The 14,606-nt window shown below is 39.3% G+C and overlaps 1 pseudogene; it reads left to right on the forward strand.

Moving 5' to 3' along the window:
- LOC102486347 (calcyclin-binding protein pseudogene) overlaps positions 1-5,904 on the forward strand; it is a 29,227-nt pseudogene extending 23,323 nt beyond the window's left edge.
- Positions 5,905-14,606: the final 8,702 nt, after the last annotated feature.

The raw sequence follows: 14,606 nt of genomic DNA on the forward strand, positions 1-14,606 counted from the left end.
CCTGGACCTGGTGGCTTAAACTCACGCCGGGTGCATGTGCATGCGTGCCCAAGATCCCCAGAGAGAAGAGGATAAAGACAGCAGTGAATCAATAGAGAGGCAGGATGTTAATGAGAAATAGATATGGTTTATTACCTGTTGATGATGACATGTATAGTATTCTCAACTGAAACGGTATGGGAAGTATTTCATGATGGGTGAAGTCTTTTTAATAAGCAAAAATGAGAAATAGTGATTGATTGTTTAAAAAAATAATAATAACAATTATTGGGAAAAGCATGGAAAAGATATTGAATGATAAAGCGGGGAGATTGATATCTCTGTATTGACTGACATGCATGGCATCCCATTTTGAAAAAGCAATGGAAGTCAATGTAAAGTTATATGTAATCTAGTGTAATAGAAAGAAGATTATGATGATAATAAAATAAAAAAAAAAAAAAAAAAGATCAAAAGGAAGTTCTTAATGGAAGCAAGACAGACAAAGGCATTTATTTATTTATTTATTTATTTATTTATTTATTGACCCCATGTACCTAGATCAGCAAGTATTTTTGACCCGTTCCATTAACTTCTGCTTTTCCTTTAGACCAGTGGTTCCCAGCCCTGACTGTCCATTAGAATCACCAGGGGAGCATTCTAACCCTACCAGTTCTTTCCCCAATTAGAACTCAGTATTTGGAGCTGATTCCAGGCTTGGGGATGCCTATTGTTGTCAATAGCCTTGTCTCAAAGCTCCCAAGGCAATGCTAAATGCAGTCAGGTTGCAAAACTGTATGAAATTTTTAAACTTATCTCAAATCAAAATGTCTAAGATTTACATCAATCCTTTTAACATGTTCATCAAAAATCATGAAATTTACCTCTTAAATTATTGTTTACAGGTTTATTGCTGTTCAAATGGGATGCGTTAAATCTTGCAATCAAAGAATATTCAGTGATGGGGCCTGCATGTCACATGGTGATGAAAGCCTGGATCCCACATGGCCAACTCTGCAGTTCGAGTACCAGATACAGTGGCCTGAAAAACACACCACATATGTGTGAATGGAGAATGGAGAAGGGATTGCAATGTGGCCGTCCACTCAAGGTGATTTCTCAATCGCCCTCTTTCTATCTCAGTCAGGTGAGCACACATGTCCTATGGCAAAAAAAAAAAAAAAAGAAAAAAAAGAAAAACAAACCTAAAAAAAATACACAATGAACAGATTTTCAATTTTATAATGAAGTTCCAGTAAAAATATAATTTTATGTATGGGAATTGTTTTCCTTTAATTAGTAAAACGCAAATACATATATTTAGGGAATTTCGAAAAGTTTGTAGGAAAAATGGAATTAACGTACAAATTTATTAGTATGAAAATATTTTGAAATCTAGGCATAGTTTTTTTATAGCACATTTTTCATGAAACATTTGAAGACCCCTTGTATATGTTATGCATTTAAATATGTATAATATAAATTCCATCGTATTAGCTAAGTTATTTAAATCTACAACCTGGTCACTAGAGGATGAACAAAAGACTTATTTTCCTACACCCCTTTCCTACTGAACTCTCTCCTTGGCCTTCTTTGGCAGTACAGAAATCAGCTATGATAAGTGGAGGCATGTGCTTTGGTATTGGGCCAGCTTGGCTCAAGTACTCACTCTGCCCCTCACTCTATAGTGCAAATTGCTGAACTTCTCTGCGCCCCAGTTTTTTTTTTTATCAACAAATGGGGATGATATCATATTTTTCCTATTCTTCTTCTTCTTTTCTTTTTTCTTTTTTTGAGAGGCTTTTGCTATAGGGCGTGTGCACTCACCAGAAAGACAAAGAGAGACAGAGAGACAGAAAGCGAGCAATCATCCCCAGGAGGGATGGCCACACAGCAATCCCTTCTCCTCCACTCTCCTCTTGGGATCTTGGGCACACACGCACACGCGCCCGGTGTGAGTTTTAAGCCACTGGGTCCGGGACACGAACCGCAGTCGACTACGTGGGAGTCCAGTGACATAGCCATTAAGCTAACCGCTGGTTCCTCTTTCCTATTATTCTTCTGAAGAGTAGATGTGATAATAATTACAAATGATCCAGCAAAGCACTCAGCATATGGCAAAGATAAACACCTCTACTGCTAACAATAAGAGCAGAAAATGTCCACTGATCATTTTCTGTTTGCCAGCACTGGGCTATGTGCCCATTTCATTGTAATACAACACAACCCTGTCATGCATAGTAGGCGATGAAAAGAAGAACGGGATTATAAAGAGAGGCGAGGTTTATTTCACATTTCTTGGCCTACTAAGGTCAGGGATGCACTTACCTGCCCGATGTGAAACTGCAATATTTGTAACATATCACTCAGTTTAAAAATAGGTATGAATAAATAGCCCTATACACCATAGACTCCCATTAAATGTGTATCTGTCATAAATGATGATATCTATAAAATGAAATATGTTTTCTCACTCGATAGGCTTGGTTTTATGAGAAGAATATTAGAGAAGTTGGAAGCATTCTTTAAATTACTGACTTGCAGGAGAACCCAGACCCAGGCCATCTGACTCAAACTTCACTGCCTCATGGGAAGGGCAAGAATACCTACTTGTTGTTCCTGTAGCTGGTGTTACGTTGAACACAGCCTGCAAAGTCAAAGAAGCTGCTTCCTACAGACAAGTCACTAAGTGCAGGAAAGTGTAAGAGAGAATGATTTTCATTTAGCTAATGTTGTTTTTCTAAAACAAGTATAGAAATGTTAAAGATTACATTGCAAACATGCAATATCGTTAATACTGTTACCTAGATAGAGTTACTAATACGTTACAGTTCAGAGTCACTGTTTAATCTAATCCTGGTTTATCCTCTGGTTTAAACATTTTCATTCATGGTGAGTTCCTTAATCTGGAGATTGCGCGTTGCAAGCTTATCTGGCTTCTCAGCATCTCTGTGTCCAACAATCCTGCAGCATTTTCATCCAACCTTTGATTTCCTTTAAGAAGCATGATTTATTCTACTTCTTATAATTTATGATAAAAAACAGCCCTTCCAAGTTTCTCTACTCAATCATTTCAGATCCTACTAAAAAGAGAAATATTATTCCTACTACCACTTTTGACTAACGGGACACAATTATCTTTCTCTAAGTGACAGGCTCCCTGGCAGTTGTCTTCTAATCTCAGTGTTTTCTCTTTTAAAAAATTATTTAGTTTCTATTTACTTTCTACTCACTTTCTGATCAGTATCTGAAATACAGTGTTTAGAGAAAAATTGCTAGTTAGTATTCCTCTGTCATCAAAATTGTGTGATTGAAAATTCAGCCTACAATAAATCTTAATTCCTTCAAATATATTTAACCAGCAATATTAAAACTTTCAAGCAAAGTTAATGAGGTATCTTCTCCACTATTATAATATTAGATTATATTGTAAGAAAGCTTTATTACACATAGCTAAAATAATTTATGTTGTTGTAGAAACCCAGCATTTTGAAAATCAATTCTTGTGAATTCCTAGGAGTTGACCATTCCTGACAAACCATGCCAAATGCTATTCTTCTGCCTTTGCTCTGAATGGCCAGATGAATATTAAGCAATAATAACAATAGCTAACACTTGGTGAAACTGTTTCATGTTCAGTTATCATTTGAACTGTTTACGTCTATTAACATTTCATCAATATAATTATCTGAAGAGAAGTTTACTAACATTATCTCCATTTTATCAGGTAAGACACATAGGCAGGGCTAGCTCTACAGCAAAGCACTGCGCAGAGAAAGCCAGATCCTGTATGACCAACCAAAATGCAAGTCCTGGCCCCTGCACCTTGGAAAACATGCCAGATGTGCCCACCTGGGTCCTGACAGGATGGAGAACTGAAGGAGAAAGGATTGCAGAATGAGCAGACTTCACTGGGGAAAGGGAGGCTGCTCTCTGCTCCCCTTCTCTCTCTGTTATTGGGGGGAAAAAGAAGAAAAGAAAAGAAAGAAGCTGAGGTGAGGTAACTTCCCAGAGATCACACAGCTACCTAGGAGTCGAGCTGGGATCCAGACCCAGATCATCATTCCAACTTCCTTTAACCAATTCGTAATACTGCCCCAAGGCAGCATCTCCAGTCCCTCACTTGCTCATTTAACAAATATTTATTTGTTATTCCTATTTGCTGTGTCTATCATGATACCATACTTTTTATAAACTATTCCCCTGAAGGGGAAGCCCAATAGTTTATAAAAAGTATGGTATCATGGTAGACACAGCAAATAGGAATAACAAGAGAGCACACAACCTAGTCTAGGGGATGTTAGGAAGGCTCCTAGCAAGAAGTCATGTCTAAGATATGTCTAGTTACTGGTTGAGTGTTTGTCCTCTCCAAAGCTCATATTGAAATTCAGTTGTCATTGTAACACTATTAAGAGGTGAGAACATTAAGAGGTGATTAGACCATGGAGTCTACACCCTTATGAATGGTTTAAGTTGTTGCTGCAGAAGTAGATTCATTATAAAAGGATGCGTTCAACTCCCTCTGTCTTCCTCCGTCTCTGCCTCTCTCTCTCTCTTGCTCTTCCACCAGCCATGTGAGAGTACAGCAAGAAGGCCTTCATCAGATGCTGGCAACTAATCTTAGACTGCTCAGCCTCCAGACATATGATAAATTCATTTCAGTTCCCAGTCTGTGATATTCTATTATAACAGCACAAAACAGACTAAGACAGTTCCTAAACAACTTGTGGGGATTAAACAGGCAAAACGAAGCTATGGAACAGAACACAATTTCTAAGGCAGGGAGAATAACAAGTGTAGAGGGCAGGAAGGAAGAGAGGGAATAAAGTTCTTTAGGCAACTTACAAGCCAACCTATGACAGAGATGTAGAACAGGGTAGGAGTGCACAATGGCTGGAGGGATGAGGAAGGGCCAGAGTGTGCCACCCTGAATTTGATGCCACCTTTGCAAGGTATTTAGCAGCTATGATTAGCTTTTCTCTTTAGAAGGGTATTTCTCTGGCTTCAGTGTGTTGGAAGACTGGAAGATGAACAAGTGCAGTATCAGTGATGTCAGAAAGGAGGCTGGTCTGGTCATTGGAGCAAGATATTCTAATGGTCTAGGTTGAACTGACCATGCTCTGGTAAGAATATCAAGATGTCGGCTGCGCTCGAGTGAGTGTGCTCTGTGAGGCGTCCCCTCTCCTGTGTGGCTGTGGCTCAGTGGTGGTACTCAGCGAGACCATGGCTTCGACTGTGGAAGAGCTACCGAAAGATCTAGAAGAAGTAAAGGTGTTATTGGAAAAGGCCACTAGGAAAAGAATACATGATGCCCTTACAGCTGAAAAATCCAAAATTGAGACAGAAATCAAGAACAAGATGCAACAGAAATTGCAAAACAAAACAAAACAGCAGAACTTCTTGACAATGAGAAGCCAGCTGCTGTGGTTGCTCCCATTACAACAGGATATACAGTGAAAATCAGTAATTATGGGTGGGATCAGTCAGATAAGTTTGTGAAAATCTACATTACCTTAACTGGAGTTCATCAAGTTCCTACTGAGAAACGTGCAGGTGCATTCCACACAGAGGTCATTTGAACTTTCTGTAAAGAACCTAAATGGCAAGAGTCACTCCATGATTGTGAACAATCTTTTGAAACCCATCTCTGTTGAAGGCAGTTCAAAAAAAGTTAAGACCGATACAGTTCTCATATTATGTAGAAAGAAAACAGAAAACACATGATGGCACTACCTAACCCAGGTTGAAAAAGAATGCAAAGAGAAAGAAAAGCCTTCATACGACACTGAAACAGATCCTAGTGAGGGACTGATGAATGTTCTAAAGAAAATTTATGAAGATGGAGATGATGATATGAAGCAAACCATTAATAAAGCCTGGGTGGAATTAAGAGAGAAACAAGCCGAAGGAAAACCAGAATTTTAAGACTTAAAGTCCTTTCAAGAACTGCGATGTGGAAATTCTGATGTTTTCAATAAGGGAATGTTGGCGAGCAGCACATATAAACTGACAGATAACTATTTACTCAGCCTTCTAAGTAAAGACAGCGAATTCTCCGTGTCCTCCTGGAGAACTTATTTAAATAAAGTATGCTTATTAAACACTTCCTCCAAAGATGATTTCATTAGCGTCCTGACCATTTTGTTCAAAAAAAGATTATATCGTATTATTTGAAATAATGAAAATGCTATGTATTTTTGTTCAGCTAAGTGATAGGAAACAAAAGTATTTGTTTACCTTTAAGTTAGTGACATCAATTCTAGTGTAAGAACATGAAAGGGTAAAACTTGAATTTTTACATAAAATACAAGTTTGTACTTGTACTTGGAAGCTGATTTCTTACTACCAGCTGCAATGCATTACCATGTACCAGGAATTCAGTTATAGATGAGCCTGTGTATTTAAATATATTTGTTTATGCACCTGTAGAACTGAAACTAAATAGAAATTTGACAAGAATAGACAAGCATTTTTGTATATACCAGTTAGAAAGTTTTGCCATGGGTCAGAGGGCTTTTAAAAGTAATAATCATAAAACTAAAATAATTAACGTGAAAATTCATCCATTCCTATATTCCATAAAGTTAGATTTTTTAATTAAAAAAAGAATATCGAGATGTCACATATTATTATCATATTGCATAAAGCTTTGATGCACAAATACCATATGGGAGATAAAAACTATACATGAAATATTTTAATAGGTACTATGTATATGTACAATATCCTAAATATTTTGGAGTGGTTTTAGAAAGAAGACATAGAAGCAAAAAATATATATATGTATATATATATAAAATAATTATTTATTTTATTTGCTGTTATTATTATTATTTTAATTTGCCTTAGGGCACATCTCTTACCAGAGGGAAAGTGAGCAAGCAAGCCACTAGATTCAAGAGACAAAGCATGACTGGCCATGTGGGAGTCCAGTGCCTTGGTCACTATGACGCCTCCTGGCCTCAATGTACAGTTTTTATAAGTCAAACTTTCAAGAGAAAAATAGCCAAAAATAAATGCACATCTAAGAATGAAAAGGATGATTCCAGAAGAAATCCTCAAAAATTCATTAAATTGTAGTTGCTGTAAATAATTATGGCCCAGAGGAAATCTTAAGGGATAAGTTTTTCCTACCAGAGATAAAGGGAAGGAAATCCTCACAAAAGCAAGCAAAAAGAGGATTGCACAATTTGCTATAATTTTTTAAAGAGAGATGACTGATTTGAGGTATTCAACAGGCAAAGTCATGTAGGCATAGCCTAGAGAACTTGGAAGTACAGAATCACCGCTTGCCAGAGACTGCACCTAAATTCCAACTCCTCTTATTACATGAATTTTCTTCTCCCTTCTCTTGACTCATTCCAGCAGAAATCAGAATTCTTTTTCTTTTCTTCTTTCCTTTCTTTTTTCTTTCTTTTGTTTTTCTTTTTTTTCTTTTTTTTTTTTTGAGAGAGATTTTTTGCTATAGTGCCCATGCACTCGCCAGAGAGACAGAGACAGAAACCAAGAAATCAACCACCAGGGAGAATGGCCATGCCACTGGGACCAGCAGTTAGCATAATGGCTATGTCACTGAACTCCCATGTAGTCGACTGTGATTAAAGTCCCGGACCTGGTGGCTTAAACTCACGCCGGGTGCATGTGCATGCCTAAGGTCCTGAGAGGAGAATGGAGGAGAAGGGATTGTGGCGTGGCCATCCCCCCTGGGGAGTGATTTCTCGCTTTCTGTCTCTCTGTCTCTCTCTGTCTTTCTGGCAAGTGCACGCGCCCTAGAGCAAAAACCTCTAAAAAAAAAAAAAGAATGGCCATCCCACGATCCCTTCTCCTCCAATCTCTTCTTTGGATTCTGGGCATGCGTGCACAAACACCTAGTGTGAGTTTCTAGCCACTGGATCCGGAACTGAAACTGCAGTTGACCTTATGGGAGTCCAGCTCCTCAACCATGCACCACCTGCTGGCCTTGGGAATCAGAATTCTTGTGATCAGTCTTCACTCCTAGGTTTGGCCCATCTTGTATCATCTATGTCTCTTCATGATCCTCTTCTTCTAAACATTTGGAATTGTGGTTTAAATAGCCAGAAAACCATACTGATTTGGGATGTCTACATTTGCAAGTAGCCCTGCACATCATCGCTTTGTGTATAGTCAAATTACCTCAAAACAGTACTAGCCTTAGCACCTTTTTACTTTTTTAGGAGAGGTTCTTGCTATAGGGCGCGTGTGCTCGCCAGAAAGACAAGAGAGAGACAGAGAGACAGAAAGCAAAAAATCACCTCCCGGGGGGATGACCACTCCGCAATCCCTTCTCCTCCATTCTCCTCTTGGGATCTTGGGCATGCATGCACACATGCCTGGCATGAGTTTGAGCCACTGGGTCCAGGACTCGAACCGCAGTCAACTACGTGGGAGTCCAGCGACATAGCCATTACGCCAACAGCTGGTCCCAGCCTTAGCATCTTTTCTATGTGGTTTATACTTAGTCTGACTTGGATGTCTTACAGAATAAAAGGAAAAAAGGAATAAGGACTAAAACTTAATATCTCTTGTGAACAAGGCCAAGATAGATGTTCTTCATATGTTATCTTATTGTTTTAATTATTGTATTCCTTGAAAGAGGTGGTAGAGTTTTCACTTTACAGGTGAGGGCACTGTTTAGAAACTTCTGCAAAATTACTTAGACCTTTATCATCATAGTTAGGATTCAAATTAGAGCCTTGGACTGACTCCAAAGTATATACATTTTCTACTTCTTCACATTCTAAAGTCTCTAAAATATTTGGGGGAAAAGACACTGTCTTCCTTTATAAATAATAAGGACATCATAAGAATTATTGAAAAGTTTGAAAGAAATAGACCTCAACAAAAATGGAAAAATAGAAAATATTTTATGAAAGTCATTTTTTTGGAAAAATCTCAGAAACTGATTTCATTGAGAATTACATATTAACATTCTTGAACAAAGAGGCAGGTGAAATACAGAAATGATCATGGGTTTCATGAGCACACAGAAGTCTTACAGTCCTGACCTTGCACCTTGAGCAGGTTATTCAACCTACCAGACAGCCAAAGTTCTGCTCTGAAAGAACAGAAGTTTGTATTTCTGTTGTGATGATTAAATAATAGAGGTAGAGCCTAAAGTAACGCTCAGCACATTTTAGGTGTTCTTATATTAGAGGCATAAGTTGAATCATTAGATTTTTACTAGATTCCAGGTGATTTGAATGAGGAGCCAAGTTAAAAAGTGGTAGTCTTCCTCAGTGGTTTTGAAAAATGCTAATGCAGGGGCCAGGAGGTAGTGTGGTGGTTAAGGCGCTGGACTCCCACCTGGACAGCCACGATTCAAATCCCAAATCCAATGGCATGAAAATCGCACCAGGTGCATTTCTCACTGTCCTTCTGTCTGTCTCTGTTTCTCTTCAGGGAGCATACATGCCATATGGCCAAAAAAAAAAAATTTTTTTTAAATACTAATGCAAGGCTGGGATGGTGGTGCAGCAATAAAACATGACTGCCTCCAAGGCTTACCCAATATGGCATGTTTCCAGGTTCATGTCTAGAGACTTCCCTAGTACACAGAGCACATGCGTGCCCATTACAGCACTGGCTGAAGCTGGGAGTGGATCATGGTGCCAAGACTCTGCTGGGGATACTGACTGCCTCTTTCTCTGTCTCTCTGTGTCTCTCTCGCTCAAATAAGAAATCAATAAGCTTTAAAAAAAAAAAAAAGAAAAAGAAACTGATTTAGCCAGAGCCAGGAAGAAGGTATAAGGTAAGGTTTGCACCTGATAGTCGAAATTTTAAATTGACCTCGTAAGACAGGAAGTATAGTGGTTACTAGAGGTAGGGAAGTCAAAGGAACAGGAAGGTGGACAGAGAGACATTGGTTGACAGAATACAAGTTTTCTTTTTGGCATGATGAAAATGCTTTGGAATTACATAGTAGTGATTGTACATTTTGAATGTATTAAATGCCATTTACTATAACAATTCACAAAAGTTGAAATAGTAAATTTAACGTTATGTAAGTTTTATGTCATAAAAATATGTTTTCACTACATTCCCAGGATCCCGAAAGGAAAAGGCAATCACAGCATGAGACCCTGCTGAGAGAGCTTCTTTCTCTCTCCCATACATGCACATGCGCTCTCTTTCTTTCAAAATTAAAAAAAAAAAAAAAAGATAGGACCAGCAGATGATGTAATGGTTACATCGCTGGACTCCCATGTAGTCATCTGTGGTTTGAGTCCCGGTCCCAGTGGATTAAAACTCATGTTGGGTGTGTGTGCGTGCATGCCCAAAATCCCAAGAGGAGAATGGAGGAGAGGGGATTGTGGTATGGTCATTCCCCCTGGGAATGTTTCTGTTTCTATGTCTCTCTGGCGAGCACATGCACCCTATAACAAAAATCTCTCCTAAAAAAATAAAAATGAATTAAAAATATTTTGCATTTCTTATCTTTTCAAACTTTCAATAAAGGGGATCTATACTGGCTAAGAATTTTTTATTAGCTATCCCCTTATAAACTTGTTAGTACAATCCTACATATTGTGATGTGTTAGCATAATTTATCCCATTTCGCAAGTTTTGAAAAATGAAATTTAGGAAAAAATGTATATCACTCAAGATCACAAAATTAACTGAAGTAAGTCTTATTTTAGCATATTCCTAAGACTCCTAAGGCAGATGTTACTTACAGAGCAATGACTACTTTCTGGAATAATATATCTTGTTAAAAATCATTCTGAATACTGAGGACCAGCAGGTGTGTGGTTACGGCACTGGATTCCCACGTGGCCAGTTTCGATTTGAGTCCTGGATGTGAAGGCTTAATAATCATGCCAGGCATGTGTGTGCATGTCCAAAATCCTGAAAGGAGAATGAAGGAAAAGGGATTGTGGTATGCCCATTCTCCCTGGGGGTGATTTCTCACTTTCCCTCTCTCAGTCTGTCTTTGGTGAGTGCAAGTGGAGGAGAAGGGATTGCGGCATGGCCATCCCCCTGGGGGGTGATTTCTCGCTTTCTATCTCCCTGTCTCTCTCTGTCTTTCTGGCAAGCACACACGCCCTATAGCAAAAACCTCACCAAAAGAAGAAGGGAAAAAAAAAAGAAAAGAGGCCTCGCCTCAGCTAAGTGTGTGGGAAGAACAACAACTCACCTGTATAAGAACATTAATTTCCCCTAAACACAGCCCCAGTGAAGGATCAAGTAGGCAACTCAACTATACCCAGGATCATGTGTGCGCACGGTGAGATGGGGCAAGGGTAGGAGATAGGAGAAATCATTGCTCGTAGGTCAGCATCCACCTAGCTTAAAAACTTGTGGAGGATGGGAGGAAAATGGAAGCTCACACCCACTGACTAGAATGCAAAATGTTTCAGCCACTTTGGAGAACAGTTTTTCCATTTCTTCCTCTCTCTCTCTCTCTTTTAAGGTGTTTGCCAAAAGGCATGTGCACACACCAGAGAGGAAAAAAACATGAGAGGGAAAGTGAGAAATCACCTACCAGGAAGGATGGCCATGCCACAATCCCTTCTCCATTTTCTTGGGATTTTAGGCATGCACACTCATGTACCCATGATTTTTAAGCCACCAGATCCAGGACTTGAATCACAGTCAATCATGTGGAACCAAATGCCTGAACCAACATGATACCTGCTGGCTCCAGTCCTTCAGTTTCTTAAAAAGTTGAGCATACTCTTACCATAGCCTTTGGGATTGGACTTTAAGTATTTGCCCAAGAGGAACTAATACTTCTCTGACTGTTCATAGCAGAATGGCTCATATTTCAGAACTGAAAATAACCCAAAAGTCCTCTACATGGTAAATGAGTAAACCAAATATGATACATTTATATGAAGGCATGCTACTCAGTAATAAATGGAATGAACTTCTGATATGTGAAAAATAGATTAACTTCAAAAATATGCTAAGTAAAGTGAAATTCTTAGTAAAGGCAAAATTGTAAAACAGAAGGTAGACCAGCTATTGTTTGGGGCTCAGAGTGGAATTGGGAAACGGTTGCAAATGGGCAAGAGTAAATTGTTCTGTTTTGTTTTGTTCTGAATTGTCAGAGGGAATGTGTGCACACCAGAGAGAGAGAAAGAAAGCAACTTCACCCTCCCTTAGTCGGGCATGATTATGCTACAATCTTTTTTCCTCCACGTCTCCATCCTTCCAGGATTTGGGACACACACATGTTCTCAACAGGGTTTTCAAACTGTATAGGCTAGGATTCAAACCATGGTTTGCTGTGTTGAATCCAGCTTCCCATATACATCGCTTAATTGCTGTGCTATGGGACTGGCCCACTTTTTTGAGGCTCCATGAAAGTGTTGTAAGTGTTAAGGCTTTAATCAGAAATGACTGTCATGTCTAGAACCAGGGAGACCTCAAACTGAATGAAAAAGGCAAGCAGTAAATGACAACACTGAGGTGACAGAGTCCAAAACTTACTTTAAAGATTTCAAAAATATCTTATAAATATCTTTAGAGTCTATTTTCATTTTTTGACTCTTTTTATGAGTGTGGGATATACACACGTGCTCACGGATAGCACCCCAACAGAATCTCTATACCATGATCCACCCCCAGCAACAGCTGGCCAGGATCACAGGCATGGAAGCACATGCCTTGTGTGTACAGAAAGCCCTCAGATTACAACCCAGGACCTTCCCACACAGGCCCAGCATCACAGAGCATTGTTTTACTGCTATGCCACCACTGCCGGTGCTACTTATATATTTTCTTTTCTCTTTTCTTTTCTTTTATTTTTTGGAGAGGTTTTTGCCATAGGGCATGTGCTCTCGCCAGACAGACAGAGAGAGACAGAGAGACAGAAAGCGAGAAATCACCCCCCAGGAGAGATGGCCACACCACAATCCCTTCTCCTCCATTCTCCTCTCGGGATCTTGGACACGCATGCAGAGGTGCCTGGCGTGAGTTTTAAGTCACTGGGTCTGGGACTTGAACCGCGGTCGACTACATGGGAGTCCAGCGACATAGCCATTACGCTAACTGCTGGTCCCTATATTTTCATATGAGAAATTTAATAGAATATTGGTTTTGGAAATATAGATGTTACTAAATCACTTTGTATATATACCTCATTAATATCACATTTCTACTGCAACTTAGTCAAGACAGTACAGTACTAATATAAGGAAAGACATTCTACACTTAATTATTTACTCAAAAAAATAAAACCATGTATATATATATATATACACACACACAATGTTCACAATAGCTGTATTTATAATACTTGAAAACTCGAAGCCACCAAGTGTTCATGAATAGGTGAATGGATAAACAAATTGTGGTTAATCCATACAGTGGGATACTATCTAGCAATGAAAAGGAACAAACTAGTGCTACATGCAACAACAATATAAATGAATCTGAAAAAAAAAGCACAATAAATAAAGAAGCCATGTATAAAAGAATACATACTATGTGATTCTATTTGTATGAAAGTTCAGGAAAACTAATCTACAGTAAGAGAACATCAGTGGTTGCCTGCAGCCATGCATAAAAGGGAACTGATTACATAAAGACTGGAAGACACTTTCTGTTTTAATGGAAATATTCTATTTCTTTCTCTCTTTTTTTTTCCCCCCTTTGGAGAGATTTTTGCTATAGGGTGCATGTGCTCACCAGAAAGACAAAGAGAGAGAGAGAGAAAAGGAGAGAAATCACCCCCCAGGGGGAATGGCTACATCACAATCCCTTTTCATTCTCCTCTCAGGATCTTGGGCATGTGGCACACGAGCCCGGAGCCCGGCATGAGTTTAAGCCACCAGGTCCAGGACTCGAACCATGGCCGGCTACATGCGAGTTCAGCAACATAGCCATTACACTAACTGCTGGTCCCCCCAATTTTTTTGAGGCCTACCTCTTCCATAGAAAAATAAATACTTGATAGATCTAAATACTAGAGTTAGACATGAGATTTTTAACAGTTATTATCCACAGACAGAAAGGCTTTTTAAAAAAAGATTATTTGGCTTTATAAAGTGCTTGAGTTTACATATTTTTTCATGAGAGAGAAAGACGAACACTCTCAACAGGCTCTCCTACCACAGTCCTCCCCCCAGTTTTCCCAGCCAGTCGGGATTACAGGCATACTATGCACCCCTGCAAATTACAGGTCAATCCAAGAGACAAACCCCGGTCTTCCATACAACTTCTGACAGTCCCGAGCAGCATACTATTGTTGAGCTATGTCATTATGGCTGGGCTAGGGAAGGTTTGTCTTAACCTGAAGCAAAAACCAGAAGCCATGAAAGAAACGTTTAATATCATTTACCTATGTAAAAACTCTTAAACTTAGGTGGGCACTGCGGTTCAGTGGTTAGGTGCTGTGCATCAGGAGCTGGATTCCACATGGCTGATAATAGTTTTGGTTTTGTGTTTTTGTTTGTTTGTTTGTTTGTTTTTGAGAGTTTTTTGCTATAGGGCATGTGCACTCGCCAGACAGAGAGAGACAGAGAGACAGAAAGTGAGAAATCACCCCCCAGGGGGGATGGCCACACCGCAATCCCTTCTCCTCCATTCTCCTCTCGGGATCTTGGGCACGCATGCACACGCACCCAGCATGAGTTAAGCCACCAGGTCCAGGACTCCAACTG

This window comes from Tupaia chinensis, unplaced genomic scaffold (assembly GCF_000334495.1).
Source record: "Tupaia chinensis unplaced genomic scaffold, TupChi_1.0 Scaffold000443_1, whole genome shotgun sequence".
Taxonomy (NCBI): domain Eukaryota; kingdom Metazoa; phylum Chordata; class Mammalia; order Scandentia; family Tupaiidae; genus Tupaia; species Tupaia belangeri.